This window comes from Palaemon carinicauda, chromosome 20 (assembly GCF_036898095.1).
Source record: "Palaemon carinicauda isolate YSFRI2023 chromosome 20, ASM3689809v2, whole genome shotgun sequence".
Lineage (NCBI taxonomy): Eukaryota > Metazoa > Arthropoda > Malacostraca > Decapoda > Palaemonidae > Palaemon > Palaemon carinicauda.
Window position 1 is genome coordinate 70,113,725 of NC_090744.1, and position 13,593 is coordinate 70,127,317.

Genomic DNA, 13,593 nt, shown 5'->3' on the forward strand with positions numbered 1-13,593 from the left:
TGCACCACCAGAACTATTCAATATCTGTATTCCAGAGCAAATTTGACTGTTCTGAATGAATTTTCCATAATAATCAGCCCCAATGACTAATTCTATACCATTTACTTCATCTGAATATAAATCATTATCTGCTAATTTTATGCCTTTACTCGTCAAGAACGCAGCTGACTTACATAATCCTGGAGAATAAATTCTGGAATTAACTCTATCGAATGCAATGGCATTAATGACAGTACGAATTTTCCCTAGTCTCACCACAACTCTTACTATATCACAATCAACTTCCATGGCATCACTGCCAAATGGTTTTACCTTTAAGGCTACCATTGCTATGGACGATAGATTAAGCTTATGGGCTAATTCCGTTGCAATAAACGTTCTTTGCGCACCAGAATCAAAGAGTGCTCTCTCAAAGGAACGATGTCCATTGCCTGCCACAATTACGCTAGCAGTAGGAAGAGCAGTCGAAACAGAAATCTTATTATTCTGAGAATGACCAATTCCCAAAGAAGCAGTCATAACTACTGGGGAATCACCTTTACTAACAGCACCTTTGGGATCCTTATGAGAATTCCCATTAACATTTGATTGACTAACAGCACCTTTGGGATCCTTATTAGGACACCCAAAGTTAACATTTGATTTACTAACATTAGTACTATTTACACTCAACTTTGGTGAAGCAGGATTTACAGGGTTTTCTGTTTTCTTACAAATCATCGGGGAATGAGGACCATCACATATATTACATTTAGGCTTATTCCTACATTCAGAGAATAAATGACCTCCTTTGAGGCAAGCAAAACACAATCTTAAACATTTAACTCTGTCCTTTCTACTATCAACGGATTTGAAAGTCTTACAATCGCGAGAAGCATGGTTCAATGAGCAAAACACACAATTATCGTAAGGACTACTATTACTAGTTTTACTGTTACTTGGTTGTGCTCTCTGCACGTTAGGCACATTTGAGGGAATTACTTTAGAATAGTTGCCCTGATCCCGTTTTCTTTTATTAGAATTCTCACTTTCGTGACAAAATTCCATCAATTCACAAACATATTTCAAACCTGAGGAAATTTGCTTTAAATCAAGAGACATACTATTATCTTTATCAGCTATAGCCTTAAGCGTTTCAGGTAATAATTTCTCGCATATTATACTAGAGAAAATGGGGTTCAGGGCTTCTACATCTAAATTCAATGTTTTCATCTGTAAAATAATTTTTTCATAATCCAATTTAAAAGTGTTCAAATCCTCTATTGAATGACTGGGAGGGACTAAATGTGTTAATTTGGACATGAGTCTACGTTTCAAGTTTTCCTTATTATCATACTTCTCCTTAAGGGTCTGAATAGCTACTGAATAATTGGCATTAGTGACAGGCAAACCTTCTATGGCTTTGAGGGCGTTGTCCCTTAAACTAGCTCTGAGTATAGAAAACTTAATTACATTGGAAATATCCCTACGATCGTGAACTAAACTGCAAGCCATTGTTCTTCCCCACCGCTAAATTCAGGTATCTTAATTTCTGGGAGTTTAGGGGGAGGGAGAGGATTAACGGGAGCCGAAGGAGGAGGCATAACGGGCCGTTGATTTCTATCTCTAGCGTCAATCTCGCTCATAGTTTGCTGAGTAGCAGCAATAGCTTTCCTTACACATCTAGTTATTGCTCTATAACTTCTACATAACTTGTCATATTCACTGTCCTGTAAAATAATCGTCACATTCTGTGACCAACAATCTTCAAAACGTCGTAGTCCCTCAGTAAGACAACGTTCATACATTACAAGAGTCGATTTTGGTGTATCGGTATCACCAATGCAGCTACCTGACTCATCGAGCAAATCTTGTAAGGAAATAATTTCCCCTTCAATAACTACCTTAATCTTGGACTCCATTATCTCGTTAATGAATCAATAGCAAACTTGAACAAATATCAGAATTATATGGCAAATTATCTAACCCTGATTCAAATATAACATGCACTAAATGCTAGACAATTTGACCACGTGCTCTTAAATACATCTGGTCACGAAACCTAAGTTAAAAAAAATGGCAACGAAATTCAACAAAATTTCTTCACAAAGTAATTAACGAACAAATAATGTTCCATAAAACAGATTACTTGGTAAAACACTCCAAGTAATTCAATACCTTACCCTGCTCACCAAATAACTTTGGACACGTGCCAGCTATACTAGAATGACTTTGACGCCGACCATCAACCACGTGAACTTTATCGCAATTTATCTTTAACATCCAAAAAAATTCTTTGTGAATCGTTATGGCATCCGGTTCGTTCGAAGGACCAGAAAATGTGGTGAAATACTGGGGAATTTACAACCACATAAACTAACCTTTTTACCTGTAAACCCTCGTGCACCAACTTCGCACGAGGCCAAGTTACATAACTGAGAAACACACTTACTTAGGATACATCTGCCGTTTACTTTACCTTTGATTCAAAACTATATTTCTTGCGCTAATTCTTTTGGGGGTGATGCCACACGGGTTCACAAAGACTCAATTAAAATTTTGACATATATTTAATATTTAAAGTACGCAAACAAAAAAATCATCAGAGTTAATTTAAAGAGCGAACATTAACATTACCACAAATGAACAAAATTTACGTTACTTGATAAAAATTAAACAAATATCAAACGGGGTTACAGAGTATTCTTATAAGAACATTGCTGCAATGATGCGATGGTTCACGAGGTGATGATGGTCGGATTCAGGAGAATATCTTCTAATTACTTGCTTTTTGGAGTCCGCTGGTAGAAGCCAGCCCGTGTCACATTTCCACTCTGGAAGAGAACTCGGGAAGAGTACAATGTTGTCACATTTACAAATTTGCAAGGGTTACGTAACAATCAAGTGATTTAATTGTAACCCAACATAAAAAAAAGGGGGTTTCGTCCAGAAGGCAAGTTTAAATTACTGGCATGTGCCCTTACAATAATCAAACAATATATATAATCCCCACAGGAAGAAGTTTGACAACAATGGGATGATACCTCATTTTATCTGATCTAGATGGATAAAATTTGCAAGAAAGTTAGCTTATTACTTTAAATATTATTATACTAATTCATACAAACTCATTTATATAGTTAATATAATAAAACTACTTTTGTGGAGTAAAATTATCACATTTTAAACATATATTCATAGAAACTGGGAAATACCTTAGAAAACGAATACTCTTAAAACTAAGAATATTTTTATTCAAGGGGAATAAATGTCAATTTTTGACAACAACAACAACAACAATAATAATAATAATAATAATAATAATAATAATAAAATAACTCTCTCGAACTGCCCTTCTTAAAAATCAAATTGCCCCCTTGTAGGGCCCCCATCCCCTGGTTGGGAACCAGTAGCCTACCACTGATCTACAAGTTGAAAACTTTTAGCAATAACTATCAGTGACACTTTCTTTCAAAATTACATGCTACATTCATCCATGATTCCATTGCTGGTTCTAGTAAATAAAAGGGTTGCATGTTGGTCTAACAGTAACTGCTACTGGGTTGATGATGTTTGACACTGTTTGAGCCTCCAACCAACAGCTATAACCGATTTTTTTTTTTTTTTTTTATGAATCTTCAGTACTCACATATCTGAAAAAGGAATATAGCTAAAACTGTTTCTTATATAGACATTACTCTCTCTCTCTCTCTCTCTCTCTCTCTCTCTCTCTCTCTCTCTCTCTCTCTCTCTCTCTCTCTCTCTCTCTCTCTCTCATTTGCATGTTCTGTTTAGTTACAGGGGATGATGCAAAGGATTGGCTGAAAATACTCAATTGTCATCGTGACACCTTCAGTAGGCAATTGAAATTGAAGTAAAAGATCAAACTATGTGCTTTTGTCACTAATCCGTGGAGAGAGAGAGAGAGAGAGAGAGAGAGAGAGAGAGAGAGAGAGAGAGAGAGAGAGAGAGAGAGAGAGAGAGTTGTGTCTGCTAGTGCAAATGTCTGAAATTTTACGTAAATTCATTGCTTTTTTTATCCTCTTTTGTTACATAATATTTTGTATCATATTTGAAAATATAAGATTTGCGTAAAATAGATAACAGGGGAAATAAAAAAAATTACATATAGAGGATACTCTGAAAATCTATAGCCAAGATCCCCTTCAAGATACTAGGTGACACCAATCCATGTTTTTTACTATAATAGGTGACCTTTCCGGCTACGGCTTAATTAGTGGCCCTTCATATGAATGGTGAGTACCCTGATTAACAGTATTATCAAAAAAATGTATATTGTCTTTTTGGAGTTCCGATTTTCAAAATTAGATTAGGACGTTTGATCTATTTAAAAACCAGGCAGTATCGGAAGGTTAATGAAATATCCATCTATCTATTTAAAAACTTTTTTGATTTTTTTGGTTAAAGCATCTTCCAGACTTCTAAAGTGAATAATAGGATTTTGAAAAGCAACTGATGGGCATCGTGACTCATGAAAAATAATAATAGTTTTATTAACAACGAGAGTTGGCTCCTTGAAAAAAAACATATGGGAGACATAGGATATTTTTTTTTTGACAAAGAAAGTAAACTTGAAAGAAAAACAAATAATTACAAGAATGAAAAATACTTCACAAAACAAACCCCTAAAGTTAACCTTTCTGAAGAAGAATATTCATGTAAGCATTATATATGTATACACACACACGCACACGCGCGCACACACACACACACACACACACATATATATATATATATATATATATATATATATATATATATATATATATATATATATGTGTGTGTGTGTGTGTGTGTGTATCCATTATATGAAGATCAGTTCCCTCTAACCTGCGTCGGTCTACAAAATTAGAGCAATGCAACAATAAATGCCTTGTCCACACTTTAATTGTAATAATTTATATACTGTACTCCTCAGCAGAAAACTTCCTCATCACTTGTTTCTTCCCTCATTTGTACATAAGTCTGATCTTTAGCGTATGGAATCTCTACAGTTCCAGGTATTTTCTATTTTGACACACACTCTCGTATTTCCAGGGCATTCCATCTCTTTCACTCCGACTGTTCACAGCTTTTTGTTTCTTCTTTGCATCCCTTCTCTTAACACTTCCAATTTGTGCACTCGCTTCAGCAACTTCTTGGCGTACATATATTCGCATGACTAAACCATTTCAAAACCTTTTGGTGTTTCTTTTCACATCTGCTGACCTTTTTACAACCATTTCTATGCAGCGAATAGATATCGTTCTCCCCTCTTAGTTCCAACTGCGTTATATAGGCTAAGCAAATAATTCTCTTCAATACCTTTAACTTTTCCTTTCAAACTATTCAGCATTCACACTTCATTATCCCGAAAGAGAATTAGCTCAATCACCGCTTCATACACTTCCAGTATAATTTTGACCGATTCTTCGAATGCTATATAATCTATATCATTCCTTTACTACCGCCCTCGACTCCTTGCATCACTTGTTCTCATCTGACGATCTGTTACGATCTCAGCCTTTAAACAAAAAGGTTTCAACGAGTAGACAGAATCGTTACAGGTTGTTTCAGTCTTTAAACAGCAATTGACATATGTGAAACGAATATAAAAAGAATCACACTATGAAAACAGACATTTACTCTGAAATTTATTTACATACAAAATCAATATTGCTGTTCCTTTCCTTCCAAATACCAACATCAATTTAAGATATTGATAAAAAGGGTGAACGGGCTTAACAATAGAGCAAAATAAAACGTGGGTGGAGAGTTATCATCTGTTGCTGAAATGTTACTGACATGGTGAGGCCTGAGAACATTGAAGAAGGGCTAGCTTCTTCTCTTCATTACTGATATGACAGAATCTTGGAGATAGGTGTTTGTTAGGCAAAGAGTGAAGGGGAGACTCCTGTCAAAAAGTAATTTGCTCTCTTTCCTATCTCGATCCTCTGCTTATATCAGTCGGCAGAGCTAATTGACACTACCATATAAGGAATGCTTTGATATCCTGTATCATTATTGGTTTCATTCAAAGCGCCCACTTTGGTCACGCCATAGAAACGTCTAGGGCAAATATTTTGGTACAATCTGGACTCGATGTGTTGTCAAGCCAGTCAAGTTTCCAGAAAGACAAAAGATTTTTATCTAAGATCAATTGCTGCTAGCAGTAATAGAGATGATAGAATCTTTGACAGAACACTAACTGGATTTCTTAAATTGGAGAAGAGATAAGGTTTTCTTATTCATATACATTCGTTTACTACTATTACATCAATCAATTAGACCATCATACATTACATTAAATTTGAACTACCTTTGCAGATCAGTCAATACTTTATTATTGTTTAAAGTTCCCTCTCCCCGGTTTCATTTTGATTTCCTAAACTCTCACTTCCTCAGCTCACCCTGCATCGTTTTCTTGCCTCACCTGCTTTTATAGCTTATAATACTCTGTTGACCCTATAACTTTTAACAAAAATTACCCTCAATCTCGTTTTCTCTTTCTACTTGTGTGTCTTTAACCAATATATACTGTATTTTTCTTCCTGCATACCGCATATACTCTTTTTTCTTAATCATATAAATATCCCCATAGTCATTTATACTGCTCAACCTTAAGTTTTATTCATCTTAATTTCTGCTTCAATCAAATTATCTTTTTTTTTTCTCAGATAAAAATCCAATAATTTGCTCTGCACTAGTTTTTTTTATCATTTTTCTAAATATAATCTTTTCAATTTATGTCTATTAACATGCCCCATTTTTTAATACACACATATAACCTCCATTAACATAAGTAGATGATGTAACCGAAAATTAGTTATAAATACCTGGATATGCAAGCACCATTCTTAGCTGAGGGTATTATAAAGGACCTGCATCAATCCATCTCCACCAGAAAATCGATAATAAATGGGTGTATTGCTGTAAAGAGTGACTTATTTTAACTTGTGTGTATAGGTTTTATAAGTTTCTGTTCAACAGACAATCTTGTCATTGGACTCCACCATGTGGTAGTGATCACCAGCTCTTCATTGCCACACTTGAATTGAAACTGAAAGCACTCAACAGAAATGTAGATGGAATACCTAGGTTTGATACCACCAATTCTCTAGAAGATGAGCACAGACAAACATCTGCAATTGAGTGTAGAAATCGATTTACAGTCTTAGAGACTTTGAGAGATGAAGAGCAGACAATTAATGAAGAATGATGTGATGTTAAAAGCATATATCAGTCACTTGGTGGTGAAGTTTAGGGACATGCAATTACAAGGAGATATCCATGGATATCAAACGATACGTGGGATACTATATAAAGGAGTAAAAGACCAAAATTGATTGTTGAATGTTTTCGAGGAAGTAATAAAGATTACAAGGTAGAGCATACTAAGTATTCCAGTATTGATAGTGAAGTCAAAATGAAAGCCAGGAATGACGAGCAGATGAGGCTGACTGTCATGGGTAGATAGAATAATAAAGATTACAAGGTAGAGTATACTAAGTATTCCAGTATTGATAGTGAAGTCAAAATGAAAGCCAGGAATGATGAGCAGATGAGGCTGACTGTCATGGGTAGATAGAATAATATAGAAAAGAATGTTAAAACATGTGATTTTTCTACTCTTAGAGAAGCAGAGAGAGAGAGAGAGAGAGAGAGAGAGCAGGTCCCGTTAGTGTTTATTGAAGCTGTCACCGTCAAGATATTTAGTATGTGCCTAGGCCGGCGGTCATTAGGCATAACGATCCCCTGTCTGAAGAACAAGGAGTCAAGTTATGGAAAGAACCATAGAACAAGAAGAACAGTGTTTGTCGCCGAAGAATATACATTAGCTGAGGGTAAACAGACACCTCGCTTCAATTATAGGGCGATATGGATTTCGATTACACCAGCAGAGCGTTCGTCTAGGTGTTATCAGCGGCATGGTTTTAAGGAACACCAATGAGGATGAAGAAACGAGAAAATTTCTTTATATGGAACTCTCCATAATTAACCCCTCCAATACAGGGATACATAAACTTCCACGCGAACGAGAGAGAGGAGGGAGTACGAAAGACAAAAGAGGAGGAAGCCCGAGAGAGAGAGAGAGAGAGAGAGAGAGAGAGAGAGAGAGAGAGAGAGAGAGAGAGAGGGAGAACAAGCTCAGGGAAGAAGAGAAGACGTAAGGACCAGAATGCAGACGTAACCAGCTTTGTCCGAGATGTCAGAACGAGTTGCCCCCGCCCTCATTACCAACCACGAAACGCCTGGACCTGAAATATCTACGCTCCTGTCAACCGTCGAGAGCTGCTGTGAAGAGTAGTATTCTTTTTGTATTATTTATCTACTCTCTTGACTGTTCCCCTATTTGCTGGAGTGTAGTTTAATCAAATGATTTTCTTTGTTTAATTCAGTGCTTCCTAAGTACTCAATCAAGAAACATTTACCTTTGACTAGTTGTAAATAAAATTATGTTTTCTTTTGCGAGTTTTCTTTCTATATTTCCCTTTGTTTGATTGCTTATTTTAGTCGAAAAGTCCCCATTTCATTAATCAATTCAACAGAACCTGGTTCGATCCCCACGAGGATCGTAACAGTAGGCGACCTTTGCCAGAATTTTCGACTACATAACCCATTGAAACAGGGAGAATATAGAAAGAAGCAGAATGAGTGCGATTACGAGAGATTTGATAGATTCAGGTAAACTTCTTGGTCTAGATGGCGATGATCTCCGTGATTATGTTATTAAGAGAGAACAGAAAGTGTTAGAGAGAGATGAAAGAGCACCTGAAAGAGAAGAAAATGAAAGAAAGCGAGAAGAAAATGAAAAACAGCGTAAGCATGAGTTAGAAATGGCTCGTTTAAGACAAAACTCTTCATAACAGTCGGTCAGGTAGCAGATCAGGGAGTAATTCATCTTTAAATAGTGACACTGATAGTTTAGATATGAGTGCAGTGCTTAAACTTATACCGAAATTTGATGAGGAAGATGTTACGAAATACTTTATGTCTTTTGAAAAGTTAATGAACAGAGTAGGCGCTCCTAAAAGACAGCGGACTTTGTATTTACAATCAGTTTTAAGTGGTAAAGCACATTCTGTGTATAGTTGTTTGTCTGAGGATGAAAGTGAAGATTATGATACTGTGAAAGAAACCGTACTTAGTGCATACAGATTGGTACCAGAGGCGTACCGTAAGAAGTTTAGAAGTTTGAAGAGAGATGATACTAGTACTTATGTAGAGTACGGAAAGAAGTTAGAAAGATCGTTTTGTGATTGGTTGACTTCCGCTGAAGTCGATAATTTTGAAGATCTCAAGAACTTAGTTTTGTTAAAAAGTTTCAAAGATAACATATCTCCAGACATCAAATTATATATAGAAGATAGGCGTGAAACATCTTTTGCCGATGCTACGAGATTAGCAGATGAGTACCATCTCACACATGGTTTAAGTGGCAGTAAAAAGAAAAACGATCTTTTGTCAAGTAAGGCACAACATAGTAAAGGTAGTTCTAACAATAACGATAATAGGAACAGGGATTATTATTATTATTATTGTTACACATGTGGGAAGGAAGGTCATATTTCTCGGTACTGTAGGAGCCAATGGGTAGTCAGTAATTCAGAGGTCACTTGTTACAATTGTAATAAGAAAGGTCATATAGCTAGGAATTGCACAGTAGAAAGTACGAATGTGAAGAAACCTGTGTCACTAATTAATAATCTTTCTTCAGGAAGGAATAGACTCTAGAAAGAAACTAGGAAACATTATGGTGAATTTTTGTCTGAAGGTTTAGTTTCTTCTCTTAAAGGGGGTGATTCAAGGGAACTAGTTTTGCCTAGAGATACGGGAGCGGCCGTATCATTCGTTAGGAGAGAGAGTGTACCAAGGAATGTAATAATCAGCATGAAAGAAAAAGTTATGCTAGGTGGGTTTCCGAACAGTTGTGTAGTTTGTCCTTTGTTAAAGATGAAATTGGAAAGTCAGTTAGTAACAGGAGATGTAAAACTAGCAGTCGTGGATACTTTGCCCGTAGACGGCGTTGACATTATTGTTGGCAATGATTTAACTACCTCCAAGTGTGTGAATCCTATTTTAAGTGAAGTTCAAGTGCCTAAAATGATAGTAACCAGGTCAGGATTAGATACAGATATTGACTACGGTCATGTGTTGTTCGAGGATTCGAACGTAGGTAATAGAGGCAGTGATGATGAGTTTAGCATGAGTGTAGCTAAGGAAACTGACTTTACAAATGTTGATGATGTGAGCAGAGATGATGATGTAACTGTCGAAAGAAGTGATGTACAGATTAGTGTTTCAGAAACTAGCTTATTGAATAAGGATGAACTAGTTAAGATGCAGAGGGAAGATGAAACACTAACTAGAATTTTTGAATGTGAATTGGATGATGAACCTGAAAATGTTTGTAAGGAAACATTTAGTTTAAAAGACGAACTTTTGTGTCGCTATGTTCGTCCTAAGACAGGTAGCAAAGAGGAGGTCATAGAGCAATTAGTAACTCCTAGGAAACTTCGTGAATCAATTTTGAAATTAGCACATGATGAACAAGGACATTTAGGAGTAAATAAAACATTCAAGTGTATATGTAAAACGTACTTTTGGCCTTAAATGAAAAGTGATGTGAAGAGGTATGCTTTAAGTTGTCACGAATGTCAAATGGCTGGCAAACCTAATCAAGTAATTCCCAGGGCTCCATTATGTAATATTCCATCGGTAGGAGAACCTTTTGAAAATGTCGTAATTGATATCGTAGGCCCTTTGCCCAGAAGTAAGGGAGGGAATATCTATCTGTTAACAATCATTGATAGACTAACACGATATCCAGAAGCAATCCCAGTAAGAAATTGCAATGCAAAAACTGTAGTTAAACGTTCCTTTACGCATTTTAGCTAAAGTATTAGCAGTCCTTGAGAAAGCAAAACTTGTTTTAAATCTGAAGAAATGTGAATTCGGAAAAACCTCGATCACATATTTGGGTCATAAAGTAGGTATAGGTAAGATTTGTCCAAAAGATGGGAACATAGAAGCTATCATCAACTTCCCAATTCCTACCAGTAAAAAACAGGCAATGAGATTCATCGGAATGATTTCATATTTCCGCCGATTTGTTCCTAATTTTTCAGAAATAAGTGCTCCAATAACTAATCTTTTCAAGAAAGGACGAAGTTTTGTATTTGATAATGAATGTATCGAAGCTTTCAATAAGTTAAAGGCCATAATGATTCACGAGCCCGTACTAATGTTGCCCGATTTTAGCAAGGAATTTAATTTAGCGATAGATGCAAGTGATATTGGAATAGGAGGAGTTCTGTTGCAAGAAGTGAACGGGACCAAGCACCCTGTAGCTTATTATTCGAAGAAGTTAAATAAAGCACAGCAGAATTATTCAACCATTGAGAAGGAATTGTTTAGTTTAGTATCAACTTTACAACATTTTGAGATTTATGTATGTAGTGGTCATGTTTTAACTGTGTATACTGATCACAATCCATTAGTTTACTTAGATAGGTTTAAGAATAAGAATAAACGTCTCATGTGTTGGAGTTTGGAATTACAAGATTATGATTTAAAGATAGTTCATATAAAGGGAAAGAATAATGTAATAGCCGACAGTCTTTCTAGGGACTTTTCAGAATGATATGGACGTTTGTTTTCTTTCTGTTTTTGTTTTTTTTTCTCCTATCAACACGTAAGAGTGTGTTTTGGTTTTAGTTACATGATACGAGAGTGATGAAGAAATTGTCTCTCAGTTTAGGGATAAGTGATTTTCTCCTTTGATAATTTTGTTTAAAAAAAAGATAAAATCCGTAGATTTTCCTTTTTTTTTTCTTTTAGGGGGACGTGTCATGGGTAGATAGAATGATACAGAAAAGAATGTTAAAACATGTGATTTTTCTACTCTTAGAGAAGCAGAGAGAGAGAGAGAGAGAGAGAGAGAGAGAGAGAGAGAGAGAGAGAGAGAGAGAGAGAGAGAGAGAGAGAGCAGGTCCCGTTAGTGTTTATTGAAGCTGTCACCGTCAAGATATTTATTATATGCCTAGGCCGGCGGTCATTAGGCATAACGATCCCCTGTCTGAAGAACAAGGAGTCAAGTTATGGAAAGAACCATAGAACAAGAAGAACAGTGTTTGTCGCCGAAGAATATACATTAGCTGAGGGTAAACAGACGCCTCGCTTCAATTATAGGGCGATAAGGATTTCGATTACACCAGCAGAGCGTTCGTCTAGGTGTTATCAGCGGCATGGTTTTAAGGAACACCAATGAGGATGAAGAAACGAGAGAATTTCCTTATATGGAACTGTCCATAGTTAACCCCTCCCATACAGGGATACATGAACTTCCACGCGAACGAGAGAGAGAGGAGGGAGTACGAAAGACAGAAGAGGAGGAAGCCCGAGAGAGAGAGAGAGAGAGAGAGAGAGAGAGAGAGAGAGAGAGAGAGAGAGAGAGAGAGAGAGAGAGAGGGAGAACAAGCTCAGGGAAGAAGAGAAGACGTAAGGACCAGAATGCAGACGTAACTAGCTTTGTCCGAGATGTCAGAACGAGTTGCCCCCGCCCTCATTACCAACCACGAAATGCCTGGACCTGAAATATCTACGCTCCTGTCAACCATCGAGAGCTGCTGTGAAGAGTAGTATTCTTTTTGTATTACAGGGATTATTATTATTATTATTGTTACACATGTGGGAAGGAAGGTCATATTTCTCGGTACTGTAGGAGCCAATGGGTAGTCAGTAATTCAGAGGTCACTTGTTACAATTGTAATAAGAAAAGTCATATAGCTAGGAATTGCACAGTAGAAAGTACGAATGTGAAGAAACCTGTGTCACTAATTAATAATCTTTCTTCAGGAAGGAATAGACTCTAGAAAGAAACTAGGAAACATTATGGTGAATTTTTGTCTGAAGGTTTAGTTTCTTCTCTTAAAGGGGATGATTCAAGGGAACTAGTTTTGCCTAGAGATACGGGAGCGGCCGTATCATTCGTTAGGAGAGAGAGTGTACCAAGGAATGTAATAATCAGCATGAAAGAAAAAGTTATGCTAGGTGGGTTTCCGAACAGTTGTGTAGTTTGTCCTTTGTTAAAGATGAAATTGGAAAGTCAGTTAGTAACAGGAGATGTAAAACTAGCAGTCGTGGATACTTTGCCCGTAGACGGCGTTGACATTATTGTTGGCAATGATTTAACTACCTCCAAGTGTGTGAATCCTATTTTAAGTGAAGTTCAAGTGCCTAAAATGATAGTAACCAGGTCAGGATTAGATACAGATATTGACTACGGTCATATGTTGTTCGAGGATTCGAACGTAGGTAATAGAGGCAGTGATGATGAGTTTAGCATGAGTGTAGCTGAGGAAACTGACTTTACAAATGTTGATGATGTGAGCAGAGATGATGATGTAGCTGTCGAAAGAAGTGATGTACAGATTAGTGTTTCAGAAACTAGCTTATTGAATAAGGATGAACTAGTTAAGATGCAGAGGGAAGATGAAACACTAACTAGAATTTTTGAATGTGAATTGGATGATGAACCTGAAAATGTTTGTAAGGAAACATTTAGTTTAAAAGACGAACTTTTGTGTCGCTATGTTCGTCCTAAGACAGGTA